Raw genomic sequence first — 17,542 nt, 5'->3', positions numbered from 1 at the left:
TTTGAAGTGATTTGAGGGTTTGGCTAAGTTAGTATGATGTTTCGGGACTTGTTGTTATGTTTGGTTGAGGACCCGGGGACCTTGAGTGAGTTTCGGGTGGTTAAAGGATCATTTTTGGACTTAGGTTGTTGGCTGATAACTATTGGTGTGACTCTTCTAGTTTCCTCTTACACATTCGTGAGAGGAGCCTCGCATTCGCAAAGGGTGTTTGTGCGTCGGGAAGATTTGGTTCTTCTCATTTGCGAAGAAGCGGACGTGAACGCGAACGCGAAGGTATGGTTGCATGTGCATCTAGAACGCAGAAGAGGTGTCATGTTCGCAAAAAGATATTGTGGCAGCTGGGGACCCCAGCGTTTTGGTCTACGCGTTCGTAGGGCAGGGGTCGCGTTCGTGAAGAGTAGAGTTGGTACAGCTTCGCGTTTGCAAAGCTTTGGTCGCATTCGCGAAGAGTTAAATAGAGAGGCAAACATATTGGTCTACGCAAATGCGAGAGGATGATCGCGTTCATGAAGAATGGATAATTGGGCAGCATTGTTAAATTTCAAAAATGAGGGTTTGAACCTATTTTTCATATATTGAGCTAGAGATCACGCATTTGGGTGATTCTTGAAGGGATTTTCGAAGGTGTTGATTGAGGTAATTAATTCTTACTTGGTTTTGGCTAAATTTCATGATTATGCCTTTAATTCCATCATCTAATTTGTGACTTAGGGTGGAAATTTGGGGAAAAAGATGAAGAGTTCTTGATTTAGATTTTTGAGGTTTTGAATGGGATTTTATTATCGGATTTGAGTAAATTTGGTATGGTTAGACTCATGAGTGAATGGACTTTCAGGTTTTATGACTTTTATCGGATTTCGAGACATGGGCCAGGGGGTCGGGTTTAAGCCGATTTCAAATTTTTGGCTATAATTTAGTACTTTTCTTGTGGAATTAATCCCTTTGCCTATATTGATTGTATTGTACTACTTGTGGCTAGATTCTGGACGTTTGGAAACCGATTTGAGAGGCAAAGGCATTTTGGAGTAGAACTTTCCCAGATTGAGGTAAGTAACACTTTCAAACTTGGTTTTGAGAGTACGAAACCCCAAATTATGTGTTAAATAATTGGTATTGAGGTGACACACATGCTACGTGACGGGCGTGTGTGCGTGCACCACGAGAATTGTGAGCTAGTTGGTTCCATGGCACTGTATAGTGATACTATCTTGTTGATATCCGTGTTTTCATCATGTGATAAACTAATTGAGCTGTCAATCATGCTAGATATCATGTTTAGGCCTTATGCCGGAACTGTTGAGACCCATAGTGGTCGTTTCTTGCTGTCACTTAGTGATTTTATTGATATTTCGTACTCAATCATATACATTCATTTCATATCATATCTGAGTCTTAGTTGTTATTTATTGATTCATCATATTATTGTTTCGGGCTAGTTTTCATGATATTTTTGAGCTCGTGAGTGAGACTGGAGAGATTGATGACTAAGTAAGGTCGGCAGCCTGATTATGAGTGACAATTATAGGATCGGGCTACCCGCCACAACGGTTATACTGATGTTATGATAGCACTTGGGCTGTAGGAGCCCCTCCGGAGTCTGTACACACTCCAGTGAGCGTGGTTGATACGATTTAAGGATGGATCTTCCCTGTACATGGATCTTGTCCGAAACACTTGTTACCTGGGGATGGATTTTCTTCACATGGTTGGATTGGCCTTCCTCAGTACTGGGTGACTTATGGTCAGTGTTGAATATATATTCCGGGATGGATCTTCCCTAGGTCGTATGGGCCATATACAGTACCAACTGGTTGAGCATTTGAGAGTGTGAGCACATGAGACTAACAGCATGGTGCATCACATATAGCATGTGCATTGGCATGTACAGATAGAAGAAGTTATATATTCTTTACATTGTTCAGATCTGATCTGCTTCACTATTTTGAACTGTCTATTTAATTTGAAAGAATGCCTACGTTTCGGCACTGTTATTTCTATTGTTAACTATACCGGTTGAGTTTGCCACTACCTCTCAATCCAAAGGTTGGACTTGTTATTTACTGAGTTGGATGTACTCACGTTACTCCCTGTACCTCGTGTACAAATCCAGGCGCTTCTAGTCACGACGGCTGCTGGCTGAGGCATCAGAGTTTAGAGACTATCGAGGTAGCTGCACGGCGTTTGCAGGAAATAACTCTCCTCCTTTATCTCTATCTATATTTTAGTTTTTATTCTCTAGACACTATAGTGGACTGTATTTTGGTTTAGATGCTCATGTACTCTGTGACACCCAGGTTTTGGTTTTGTATTGTATTTTGGATTATTCCCATTTTCAAAAAGGCTTTTTTTCTTAAATATTAAACTGCTTCCGTCTTTATGTTCAAAGATTTTACTATGTTGAGATGTTGAGATGTTGAGTTGTGGCTTGCCTAGTTCTACGATAGGCACCATCACGATGGTTAGATTTTGGGTTGTGACAGCTGCATATAGAAAAGATTGCAGAAGTATCGCAAACAAATTAATAGTTCATTATGTAGAGAAGATATGCATTTGATATCAAATAACCCGTCAACAGTTGCATATAGAGAATATACGCACAATAATCATAAATAAACTAATAGTTCAGTATATAGAGAAGATATGTGTTTGATATCAAATAACCCGTCAATAATTGCATATAGAGAAGATATGCATAAGCATAATAAATAAACTAACAATTTCACATATAGAGAAGATATACATTTGATATCAAATAACTCGTCAACAGTTGCATATAGACATGTATACATTCTTGAGCTAGCATGTAGAGAAGATATCTCGTAAAAAAATATGCATACATCCAAGGAGCGAGTTAGCATATAGAGAAGATATGCATAGTCCAAACACTAATCAATTTTCCTTAATCTGCATATACATCATCAAGGAGAAACTTTAGAGGACGACCCTAGGGGGGATGGATCTTTATCCACGCGCTGTATGGACAACTCACGTGCCATAATTATAATAACCGCACAGAAAACTCACGTGCTATAATCATAATAACCACACAGACAACTCACGTGCTATAATAATTCAACCCGCACAAACCAATTATGTGCTGTCAATTCAGCCCATCCCACCAAAAACATATACACGAGCACAAATGTACGAACAACGGATATCAAATCACATACTTATGGACTGAGAAAAATAGCATGCTTAGATGTATTCATATGCAAAGTGTACGACAACAACTCAAATTAGGCGGGTACGCCATATAATAACGATTATCATGTTCAAACAGAAAATCAATACCTATACATGATCTCTAAAAAGATTCTACATATAAAACATGATAGCAGGAACTACAATATCCAAAACAATGCATGTTATAGCCTAAAGACTACCCCGAATAAGGATAAAATCGGTGCACGCACATACGCTCGTCACCTCGTATGTACGTCACCTCCAGCATATAACCAATATCCTTAATGTAAGCAAAAGTCCCTCAAGCCAAAGCTAGGCAAAATGTTTACCTCAAACAGTCCAAATCAAACCTCTGACACAACTTTCCCCTTTGAAATGACATCTGAATGGCTCAAAATTAGACAAATATCGAACAAACGGGTCAAATAATGCAAGGGAAGTGATTTCGTATAAAAATGTTCAATCTTTATTAGTCTTAAGAAGTCAACCAAAAACATAGCGCTGCTTTTCAGAATCCACCACAACTCACAAATTTCGATTACCCATTCAATTACGAGTCCAAATATACAAGTTTCATTCAAATTGAAGTTCAAATATCAATTATTCATAGGACAAAACCTCAATTCTAGCTCCAACATTTATAGATTTATGGGTAAAAATTCGTGAATAATCGTTTTATATAATCAAAACTGAGTGGGAATTACTTATCCATTGTACCAAAAATCTCCTCAAAAATTACTCCAAGCTGAAATCTAAGTCTCAAAATATGAGAAAATGAGCAACAAATCCCGAAATCTAAAACATGTAAACTGCCCCAAAATCATATATGCTATCGTGTTCTAAAGCTTCGCGACCTTGAAGAACAAATTGCCACTACCCCAAAATCATACTATGCGATCACATTTGACGGCCTGCTATCGCGACAACCAAGCAGTCCACCCTCCACGAACATGAGCTATCATTCATGAACGTGAATGGCATTGCGCCCCCAGCCTGCTCCGCCTCTATGTAAATGTGAGATCACCCACGCGAACGCAAAGGCCATTCTCATAAAACTACACGATCGCGCCAAGTCTCTCGCAAACGCAATGAACGAAGCTCTAGCTGGCCAATACTTCAAAGGCTCGCGATCGCGAAACGCTGTGCACATCAGCAACTCAATTGCTGCAAAGTTAAGGGAAATTGTCTGAAACCACCCCGAAACTCACCAAAGACCATTGGGACCCATTCAAACATACCAAAAAGTCCGAATTCATTATCCAAACTTATCCAAAGTCTCGAAGCACCAAAAATAATATCAAAATCAAGAATCAAAATTCAAATTATTTTTTTAACTTTCAAATATTTCAACTACGCCGAACACATTTGGATCACACTTAAACATTCCGGATCACAATTGAACTTTGTACACAAGTTTCAATAAATTAAATAAACCTATTCAAGATATCAAAATCATAATAAGAGCCTGATAATATTGAAGTCTACTTACGGCCAAACCTATGAATTCTCAGATTCTTCAAATTAACAACTTTCACCAAATAGAGCCAAAACCTTCTAGGAATATTAAAATTTAAATCCGAACATACCCCCAAATTCAAAATCACCATACAAACCTATTAAAACCATCAAATCCCGATTCTGAGGTTGTTTACTCAAAAGTCAAACGTTAGTCAACTCTTCTCTTAAAATTTCTATAATGAGAATAATTCTTCCAAATCAATCCCGAACCTTTCAAAAATCAAAACCAATCATGCATGCTCGTCATAATACATCATATGATGCAACTCAAGGTCTTAAATCACAAAATAAAATGCTAGAACTCAAAATGATCGGTTGGGTCGTCATATCAGGATTGGGCGTGACACATGATGTGTAGACATGGGTTGAATGACTCCTTTTTCGAGGTACATAGTGAGGTACCACTTTTATTAATTTGGGGTAGATGTCATGATGTTCTTTACTTTCTTTTTGTCGAGAATTATCCCAAGTTTTTAGTTTTATCCTTTAGTATAGAGACTCCATATATAATTCCATTGCATTATAGTAACAAAATTATGCACGAAATATATGAGAAGATATTTATTTTATTTGATTTTATTATTTTTATGAAAGGATTTAATGTATTGTTTTACAATTAAAAATGTCTTATGGATTAATGTAACAAATAGAGGAACTATGGAAGGGGACAAGAGTCACATAGGGAAAGGGTATGAGATGGCCCTAGGAAAAGGGCAGGATGGGGGCAACCCCAGTTCAAATAGATAGAATTGGATTCTGGAATGCTAGGGGATTGAATAAACCACATAAACAAAAGGAAATAAATCAACAATCAAAGAGTTGGTTTATTTAGTCTCCTGGAACTAAGATTAAGAGAGCTAAGTCACAACAAATTGCTCCTAATCTATGTAATGGGTGGTCCTTTACCACAAACTTGGCAAAACATCCAGGTGGAAGAATATGAATTGTATGAAAACCTTTAGTCTATGACGTTAATATAACAATAGTTACTGAGCAACTATATATTGCATGGTTCAACATAGAGGAACAAGGAGACAGTTTAATGTCACAATCATATAAGGATTCGATAATCAGGGTATGAGGAGGCAACTATGGGAAGATATCAAGAGCATACATCAAATGGTGAATGGTCCTTGGACACTAATGGGAGATTTCAATAGCATTCTGAATACAGAGTAAAAAAATGGGAAGTTCAGTCACCGTGGCAGATATTAGGGAATTTAAAAAGTGTGTGGAAGACTATTCTATACAAGACTTGTGGTCCTCAAGTGCATACTATACATGGAGTAACAAGCGATCAGGAGATAGTAGGGTAATGAGTAGAATAGATAGAGTGCTTGTCAATTGTGAGCGGTTGACAAACTTGCCTATGCATCTGAAGTTCATTATATGAATCCAAGATTGTATGATCACTCCCAGGCATCATCAACTGGGAGGGGGATGTACAAAATAAGAGTAGAAGCTTCAAATACTTCAGCATATGGAGCATGGCCTAGGATTTTAAAGCAAGAATAAAAGAAAGATGGAAGACAAATAAGTAGGGAACACAAATGTACCAATTGGTGGGGAAGTTACATAGGATTAAAAGTACTCCGTGTAAATATATCGGTTTTTTACTCGTACGAAGGAATACTTTCTTTTCAACTTGGACAACTTATCAAGGAATCAACAAAGATAGATTCAACAATGTTCGAAAAGAGAGAAGATGAAGCACTAGACCCTCTTCAGAATTGTCAAAGCAGAGTTCAGAAGGATCCTTTTAAGGCAGCACTCATCAATGAAGAAATAAGACTAACGAAGGAATGTAGTAAATGGAAGAAAGTAAGAGACTTATCCCTGCTATAGAGGGCTAAGGTTTAGTGGCTTATACAAGGGGATCAAAATACCAATTTCTTCCATGGAATATTGAAAGCTCGAAGGAATAGTAATAGAATTTTTCACATTGAGGATATGCATGGGATGCAAATAAGTGAGCCAATGCAGATACCTGATGTATTTATAGAGTTCTACTCTCACGACCCAAACCGATGGGTCGCGAAGGGCACCCGGTGCCTTACTCAACCGAGTACCAACGTAACGTATCTTTATCATTACATCAACATGGGTAAATGGGCCAGGAGGGTCTTATGAGGTAACGAGAATAAAGCATGAGAACACTCAACATAAAATGACCCAACCTGATATACTGACTTATACATATGACGTACGGGCCTATAAGGCCAAATAATCACTCGTACACTGAATATAGGCCAACAAGGCCATACAATCTTTTATATGCATAACATATATCTATAAGCCTCTAAGAGTAATAAATGTCATAAGGCCGGAATAGGGCCCTGATATACCAATCAATACATGTCTAAATTATACCGACCAAATAAGCAACTCCAGAGCAAATGGAGTGCACCAACATCTTCTGCTGAGATGATAGCCTACTTGGAGGACTCTCAACCTGTCTATCAGGACCTGCGGGCATGAACGCAGTGTCCCCAAGAAAAAGGGACATTAGTACAAATAATGTACCGAGTATGTAAGGAATAAAAATCAGTAAAATAGACATGAGAGAAACATGGAGAAAAAACTCAACATGTATATCTGAATAACTCTGTGAATTATTTAATATTATAATGTCATACATATGCATATAAATGTCATATTGTGCATGAGTATATGCGTTCATAACATCATTAAGCCTCTGAGGGCATCACATCATATAATTTCGGCCATTATGGGCAAATCATCAACGTATACCAGCTGATCAAGTGGTGGTGCATATATAACGCCATAAACTTTTCCCATATCCCATATATATAAGCGTATATAAGACCATCTGGTCATCGATCAACGTATATGTATAAATGAATGCAATGCATGATAAGTACGTCAATAAAATCTTTCGAAGTGTCATAAGACCATTATGACTTTGATTAATATAATTAAATAAACTTTATCAACTTACATATTTTCCGAGACCCATGAACATATGATAGAATAATAGGACACATGGGGAATCAAGAATATAGGCATCTCTAGTATTTCTATAAATAAAGTCATTTATGGAAATTGTGCAGTTGCTCGTTTCGTTTGTGTCGTATAGATCATGCCAAAAGAAAAGAAGGGATAAACTTAACATACTTGAGTCAATTCTCTTGATAATCCCTCTAACACACGTTAATTGCGACAAAACATGTGACGATAAAATTGGAGTAGGGAAAATCCATATGATATTTTGAGAAAAATTGCACCGTACTCTCTTATAATTGCAAAATCTCACGCTGCTTAAGATTCTACGAAATCATGTTAAATTTCCATGAAATCTTGTTGAATTTGTTGAAGATGCTAAAATTCCCATGCTACTAAGATAATAAGGAAAATTGTGTTTGAATTCTTGTTGAAGATCGTAGCTAACACTTTGATATATGAGACCTCTCTTTGAATTAAAGAAATTCTATGTCTTAAATGGTATGGGACCCACATACTAATGACTAAGCCAAAAAAATTCCTTCAAATGTGCCACCTTGTATGTGACTTTAAGGGTCACCATTTGGCTTTGATGTGTTGCCACGTTGGGAGATGTATCGCTTTATCCAAATATTTGAATTAATTATTCACTAATCACTTGATTAACTTGTTAATCTCCCATTAACCAATACTTAACCAATTACCTACATAATTAAGAATTATCTCAAATTACTTAAAATACTACCCACTTTTAATACACCTTATATCCCTCACTATTATGGTCATGTGTTACCTTGTATGGCACTAGTCGATAAATATCAGGTATTATAGCTCGGACGTATTTTATTCCAAATTGCCAAACTTTGACGAAACTCTTTTTTTATTCGCTTACCCTCTCTCCTTCACGAATTTACTTATCGCTTGTTTGAAATAGTGTAATACTTATAATCTCAAAATAATCTCATTCCCGAGCTTACATCGATTAACTTATGACAGAACTTTAACGTACAAAAAAATGCGGGATGTAACATCTTATTTCCGAGCTTTCATCAATTTACTTATGGCGTACTTTCACGTACGAAAACATGGGGTGTAACATCATTCCCTTCTTTGGAACATTCATCCTCGAATGTTGACTGATGCACTTATCATTTTTATAACCTATGACTCTTGCGAATACTTTAGTACTCTCCTTGCCATCTAGGCAACTGTTCTATGAATAAATCCAAAGGCTAGGGCATTCCCCCTTTTATGCCTCTTTCTCACACCACGACTTGTGGTCGAAATCCTTCCAATCTTGTAACTATTGCTACCTTCTATCATGTAGCTTGTACGACTCTGACCTTGTGAGTGTGCATATGCAATTCTTCTCTCCTTTTTCCTCCAGTTTTTAGCAATATCTAGGCCTCACTTTGTAAATATATACAGATCTTGACAAGATGTCCCTCTAGGAATCTATAGGTACACTGAAGTTCTTCGCTCGGTACTTTGTTGAACTTACGAATATTGTTATATCTCACTTCATAGACCCGATTATCCATCGGTATGACTTTAATGCATCTAAGTAGGTAATACTATACCATAACTCTTACATCGATTTATCGTGCTACCAAACTCTAGGTTACTTTCATTGCTCATCCTGTATGTATAAATCTATGTTGTTTAATTCTTCCTCATTACCGTTCTTCTTAAGAATGACGGCTAATCTCATCTCATACTTTGTGACTTTTGTCTATCCATTGTTGATTTACCTCCATATTGATCTACAATATACCACTGATAACTTGAAACCTCTTACGTAATCACTAGGGCTCACGTTGCATCGTGGAACATTTGAAGTGATTTTCCTTATCCACCTGGGGCGATACGATACTTTACTTTCATAAATGTATTTCATAGAATCCCAATGTGATTTACCTTACGTGGGTATTTTAATCCTGTACAATTCATGAAATCATTACTTAATCGAAGGCCCAAACGTCATCCTTCATCTATCAAAATTATACCCTTATTCTATTACTAGGGCAGCATTTCATCTCTTTTAAATACTGCTAGTCTTAAACTCCTTTGAGTCTATTCCGGCTATACTGAGCTTTCTATAACTTAGAGAAGCAATCACCTCTCTTGTTTTCATAGGCTTAATCCAGAGGATTTATCTATTCTTTTCACCTTCTCACTTACCCTTTCTTATCCTTACTCCCATTTCCCTAAAACCTTATTGCTTTACCATACTTCAGCTTGCAACCTATACATATCTATTTATACTACTCGCAACCTTCCTTCAATTTGCTTGCGCCATAGTTTTCCTTGTGTTATTTTAGAATATCAAGCGAGACATCACATCATCTCTAACTCTTTTTTACTCTCTTAACTAGACCTCTCGATACATAGAAATCATCGAATGGAAGATATGTCACTGAGACGCCACTATCATTCGTGGATACTGAATCCCCACGCTTCTAGCCTTTTATCCGCATTACCTTAATTACCTTAAAATTTCGCATCACATCTTCTATCATTTTCATGACCTCCCTTTCATATAGGTATAATTCATATCCCCAACTTGAAGCTCTATTATAATACTTGCACCTCTGGTGCATACACAATCTGGTAAGAGCTTCATACTGACTTCTTATAAGGCTGTTACTTTTCTTACTGGCTTTATCATAGAGCCGTTATAGAATATGGCTACTGTACTATCTCTCTTGTACCTTTGATATTAAGAGTGATTCTACAATGTCCTCAATCATGATTTCTATAATTTTCTGGGTCCAATAATCAGACTCCTAATTTACTTAGTTGATGTAACTCTTTAGTTTCCTTTTATTTCTGATCAGCCTTTATGTAGGCGTAAGCTATCTTCTGATCTACGACTTATGCTATTACTTTAGCCTTTCACGGACGCTATGGAATATCCAGGATACAATCTTTTAACAATCTAATCCCTTGTCTTATGACCTGGACTCAGTTCTTTCTTTTAACTTATATCGGAGTCTTCTATGGCTATTTGATGGGAAACATATATACTGCATAGATAATACTCCAAAATCTTAAATGCGTTCATAATGTAACTAACTCTGGATCATTAATCGAATAATTCCTTCCATTCCTTCTCAGCTTTCTTTAAATGTAAGCAATTACTTTTCCTGGTCATTTTACTGCTTATTGCATGAATACTTGGCTTATCTTAGTGCCCACAAATATTGGAATTCCGTACCACCTATATGATTTTGAATATCGCCTTTTGATTTTTTTTCTTCTTCCCATTCATAGCCACGATAGTGGCCACTATCTTACGGAGTACATACAATGTTGTTATGAGACTGTTGTTACAAGACCATTTCTTCTTCAAGTTACTATGCTTATGTTGAAGTCTTCTTCTGTATTTCCTTAGCTAGTCTTTCATTGTAGTACATAGGGAGGACCTTCTGAGTCTTGTAAAGTCGCGATCTTATTACATCACATTCCCAATAGAATTTTTAATGTCCTTTATCGCCTATAATTATTAGTAGTTACTTACCTTCACACCCTTGTGCTTGTAGGGTTGCTTGACATTTTGACAGTCTTGCCGGTGGCATTCTTTTGTATTTCTGTAATACTCATACGATACCTTTAACTACCCAACTCTTATCTTAATATTTCTCAAGGATTAATTATATCATATCTGCGAGAGTGACTTTCCCATGTTGGGGTTCACTCTTATTTATCTTGCACGATCTATTGATCTGTCTATATCCTCTTATCTAGCCATAACTAGGCTCTACTACTAACTAATCATTGGCCCATTCTCATATCAATATTCTACATAATCTTTCTTGGGTCATTTCCTTTGTCTTAACTTATGTCCTGCACTGGCTCCTTATCTATCAATAACATCTCAGACAGGAACCCTTACTTCCTTTCCTTGACGCCGTGTTTGCATAATATTCTGGAATCGTAGCATATCAGTAGGATTTGAGTAAGTGAACCACTTAATTCTGACTTAATGCCACATCACTCCATATTCCCCCCTCTAGGGGAGTACTAAGATTTAGTGCTATAATGATCTACGTATAGAACCTCTTCATCTTTGGCATATTTTCACATCATCGATGACCCTTACTCGCCTTATGGTAATCCTCTGTACCAAGGATAACAAAATTCCTTACTCGCGAGGGTGACATTTAGTATAACTGGCACATACAGTCCCTTAAGCTTAACTTTGCTCGTATTTCTTACTTTAGAGAAGCGTCTTCCTGAATGACCATTCTCTGAATTTCTCATGAATCTTCTTCTATTGTCTATTCTGTTATTGCTGGAATAAAATCTGAAATTCTCATGATGTCGATCATTATCAAATCACTCAATCCCTAATTCATGTTCAGTTTACCTTGTTCACTAGTCCATACTGATTTCTATTAATATGGGGTCTAACTTTTCCTTTTGGTAATCACGTTAGAGTCACGAACTTATGTTTGAAAATAAGGACATGACTTTATGGCCTATACTCTTTTGTTGTCTCAAGGCCTGTCACCTCTCGTCTTTTTCTTTACATGATTATAGACTTTGTAATACTGTCATTTTTTTAATTTACCATTATCATCCATGTATCATATCTTAATTATAATACTTCATTGACTCTCTTCTTATTTTCCGCTAACATTTATGTCTATTATTTTATTCTGAAAACTTCAACAAGATATTCTTTTGCTTTTAGCTCCCCTTTGCTCCATCTAGTGGCTCTTCGGGTTGCTTAACATTCTCACTCTACTAGGGACGCAAGCCACATTAAGGTAATATTTACCCCTTCAAGGCTTCTAGTGCCTATCTTTGTAGTACTCATATCTAGCTGTACTATTTTAGAGTGCACCGTCTGGGTATCTCACAAGGAGATCTATTAACACATTTGCAATATCCTTCGGAGATGTCAACTAACATAAACAATCCATCCACCATTTTAGGTCACTCTAACCCCAGCCTGATCCTTATATCCGTCCTTCTCTTATACTACTTTTGTTAGCCCCCATAGGACATAAATGAGATGGGTATGGCCAAATGTACATACCTCTGTTATTGTTGAAGGTAACTCAAAATGCTTATATTTCTCTTCATGAATGGTAAATAATGATAATCTTCACTAGCTGGGTACCTCATACCCTTCTTCATCTTACTTCTTTTACTGGTTGAAATTTCTATCTATTATCTGAATCTCTCATTGCCTTTCACCATAGGGTGGATAGATATTCTTGTCTTAAGTCTCCTTATCAAGAAGCTTACACGTCTTAGTACACACATGATCCACTGAAGACCTTACAACCCATCATAGGGATGACGCAAACTCGAGTTCCTCTAACTCAACACTTCCACAGCTATATCTCTTAATAATTGTCCTTCTGGATGTAGGTATCATCGTATTATGAATAAGATAGAATTTAGGAAATTGAGTTCTTACAACTTAGCCCTACCACGCAATCTAGAGTAAAACGAAAGAGTGATAGTCCTAAATGCCTTGTAGCCTCCTGCTTATAAGTGTGGTGCACGATATACCTATAAACAAGACTCTACTAGATACTGCTTGTAGACTCCCTAGGACAGAACTGCTCTAATACCACTTTTATCACAACCCAAACCGATGGGCCGTGACGGGAACTCGGTGCCTTACTCAACCGAGTACCAACCTAACGTATCTTTCTCATTACATCAACATGGGTAAATGGTCCAGGAGGGCCGTATGAGGTAACAAGAATAAAGCATGAGGGAACACTCGATATAAAATAACCCAACCTGATATACTGACTTATACATATGATGTGCGGGCCTATAAGGACAAAATAATCACTCGTACACTGAACAAAAGCCGATAAGGCCATACAATCTTTCATATATATGGCATATCTCTGCAAGCCTCTAAGAGTACATAAATGTCATAAGGCCGGGATAGGGCCCCGACATACCAATCAATACATGTCTAAATTATACTGACCAAATAAGCAACTCCGGAGTAAATGGAGTGCACCAACATCTTTCGCTGAGCTGATAGCCTACTTGGAGGACTCTCAACCTAGCTATCGGGACCTATGGGCATAAATGTAGCGTCCCTAGGAAAAAGGAACGTCAATACAAATAATGTACCGAGTATGTAAGGAATGAAAATCAGTAAAATATACATGAGAGAAACATAGAGTAAAAGACTCAACATGTATATCTGAATAGCTCTGTGAATCATTTAATATTATAATGTCATTCATATGCGTATAAATGTCATACCATGCATGGGTATATGCGTTCATAACATCATCAAGCCTCTAAAGGCATCCCATCATATCATCTCGGCCACTGTGGGCAAATCATCAACGCATACCAGCTGATCAGGTGGTGGTACGTATATAACGCCGTAACCTTTTCCCATAATCTTTCGAAGTGTCATAAGACCATTATACCTTTGATAAATATCATAAAATAAACTTTATCAACTTACATATTTTCTGAGACCCTATGAACAGATGGTAGAATAATAGGACACATAGGGAATCAAGAACATAGGCATCTCTAGTATTTCTATGAATAGAGTCATTTTGTACATTTGCTCATTTCGTTTGTGTCGTATAGATCATGCCAAAAGAAAAGAAGGGATAGCCTTAGCATACCTGAGTCGATTCTCTTGATAAGCCCTCTAACATACGTTAATTGCGACAAACATATGACAGCAAGATCGGAGTAGGGAAAAATTCATATGATATATTAAGAAAGATTTCACCGTACTCCCTTATAATTGCAAAATCTCACGTTGCTTAAGATGCTACGAAATCATGTTAAATTGCTATGAAATCTTGTTGAATTTGTTGAAGATGCTAAAATTCCCATATTACTAAGATAATAAGGAAATTTGTGTTAGAATTATTGTTGAAGACCATAGCTAACACTTTGATATATGAGACCTCTCTTTGAATTAGAGAAATTTTATGTCTTAATTGGTGTGGGCCCCACATACTAATGACTTAGACACAAAAATTACTCCAAATGTGCCACCTTTTATGTGACTTTAAGAGATACCATTTGTGAAACCCCGACCGGTCGTCTTAAGAATTAACGCCTCGATCCCCTATTAACGGTTTTTCCCAAGTTTCTTTTTGCTATTTTGATTTGCCGGAATTTTCGATTTTAAGTTTCAGAGAGTTTTGGGACACTCAGTCCCAAAATGAGAGCTTAAGTGTTGGAAGGTTGACCGTAGTCGGAATAGTGTGGAGATGGCCTCGGAAATACGATGATTCCATTAGCTCCGTTGGGTGATTTAGGGGTTAGGAACATGTTCGGATTGTGTTTTGGAGGTCCGTAGCTAATTTAGGCTTGAAATGCCGAAAGTTGAACTTTGGAAGTTTCCGGTTCGATAGTGAGATTTTGATCTGGGGGTCAGAATGGAATTCCGATAGTTGCAGTAGTTCCGTTATGTCATTTGGGATGTGTTTGCAAATGTTTAGGTCATTCGGACGTGATTTGGTTAGGTTTTGATCAAAAGAGGAATTCGGAAGATTTTAGAAACTTAGGCTTGAATCCGATGTGTTTTGGTTGTTTTGATGTTGTTTGAAGTGTTTTGAAGATTGAAACAAGTATGAATAAGGTTTTAGGATATGTTGATGCCTTTGGTTGAGGTCTCGGGATGAATTCGCATGGTTAACGGAGGAAATTTTGGAGTTGAAGTTGTGCAGCAGCTGGTCTTCCAGTATTTTCGCATCTGCGATTTGGGGACCGTAGAGGCGGCACCGCAGAAGCGGCTAAGGGGATGCAGAAGCGGATTTTGGTCTCTTCTTCATAATCCGTAGATGCGGGCAATTTTCCGCAGAAGCGGAAATTGGGGACTTCTTCATTAACCGCAGAAACGGTTGTAATTTCATAGAAGCGGTACCACATCTGCGGATTGGGAGTCGCAGATGTGGGAATTGGCCTAAAAGTGAAAAGTCGCAGATGCGACATTAGTTCCGCAGAAGCGGGACTGCATCACAAATGCGGAAATCGCTAGGCAGAACTTATAAATAGTTTCCTTCGCGAATTTGAGGGATTCTTTCACCATTTTCATCCGGGTTTGAAGCTTTTGAGAGAGGTTTTTGAGGAAAACAAAGGGGAATCTCATGGAGGTAATGTCCTTGACTTCATAACTCATTTTTATGTGATTAAAGACCTAACCAGTGGTGAGAAATTTGGGAAAAATGGGTAATTAGGGCTTGAGTTTAACAGGACTTTAATTGAGGATTTGAGGGATCATTTGGACTCCGATTTCAGTTTCTTGTTATGTATAGACTCGTGAGAGTACGAGGTTAATGAAAATATAAATTTCACCCGATTCCGAGATGTGGGCCCGAGGGGCATTTTGGTCATTTTACCTAATTTCGCATATTAGCTTAGAATTTAATTATAGAATCAGTTACTTGAAGTGCTATTTACATTATTCAATTGAATTAAATAGATTTGGGTCATTTGGGTCAGTTAATAGGAAGTTTTCGCCGAAATTTGGATTGAGGATTTATGCGGTTATATTTGATGCGGGTAGTTCGGGGAGTAGGGTTCATGTTTTTTGCTCATCATTTGGATCTTATTCCCATTGGCAATGATCTCGAGCTCTTCGTTCAGGTAAATTTTAGGAAGTTTAAGTTTTATGCATTCACTGTGTAAATAAAGCATACACGCTATATTTAATGAGCATTAATTAGTAACCTGATATAATAAATTGAATTAGACTGATGATGTGAAAATTCACTACATTGTCAGTTTATTTATTCTTCAAAATTCTATCCCCTTTGTCCAATATTATGTGGCCTCGTTTGATTTAACATATAGTTTTTCTTCTTCCATTGCATTTATTCATTTATCCTTTGAAGGGTAGGAAGAGCCTCCGTCTTAAGAATTAACGCCTCGATCCCCTATTAATAGCTTTTCCCATGTTTATTTCTTCTAGTTTGATTTTCCGGAATTTTCGATTTTAAGTTTCGGAGAGTTTTGGGACACTCAGTCCCTAAATGAGAGTTTAAGTATTGGAAGGTTGACTGTAGTCGGAACAATGTGGAGACGGCCTCAGAACGGAAATAAGATGATTCTGTTAGCTCCGTTAGGTGATTTAGGGGTTAGGAACGTGTTCGGATTGTGTTTTGGAGGTCCGTAGCTAATTTAGCCTTGAAATGCCGAAAGTTAAATTTTGGAAGTTTCCGGTTCGATAGTGAGATTTTGATCTGAGGGTCAGAATGGAATTCCAAGATTTGCAGTAGTTCCGTTATGTCATTTGGGATGTGTGTGCAAAAGTTTAGGTCATTCGGACGTGATTTGGTTGTGTTTTGATCAAAAGAGAAATTCAGAAGATTTTAGAAACTTAGGCTTGAATCCGATGTGTTTTGGTTGTTTTGATGTTGTTTGAAGTGTTTTGAAGATTGACACAAGTTTGAATAAGGTTTTAGGATATGTTGATGCCTTTGGTTGAGGTCTCGGGGGCCTCGGGATGAATTCAGATGGTTGACGGAGGAAATTTTGGAGTTGAAGTTGTGCAGCAGCTGGTCTTATGGTATTTTCGCATCTGCGGTTTGGGGACCGTAGAGGCGGCGCCGCAGAAGCGGATTTTGGTCTCTTCTTCATGATCCGTAGATGCAGGCAATTTTCCGCAGAAGCGGAAATTGGGGACTTCTTCATGAACCGCAAAAACTGTTGTAATTCCATAGACGTGGTACCGCATCTGCGGATTGGGAGTCGTAGATGCGGGAATTGGCCTATAAGTGAAAAGTTATAGATGCGACATTAGTTCCGCAGAAGCGGGACCGCAGATGTGGTCCCAGGGTCGCAAATGCGGAAATCGCAGGGCAGAACATATAATTAAGTTGCCTTCGCGAATTTGAGGGATTCTTTCACCATTTTCATC

The sequence above is a fragment of the Nicotiana sylvestris genome, chromosome 3, assembly GCF_000393655.2.
Source record: "Nicotiana sylvestris chromosome 3, ASM39365v2, whole genome shotgun sequence".
Classification (NCBI taxonomy): Eukaryota; Viridiplantae; Streptophyta; class Magnoliopsida; order Solanales; family Solanaceae; genus Nicotiana; species Nicotiana sylvestris.
This window is presented reverse-complemented; position numbering follows the sequence as displayed.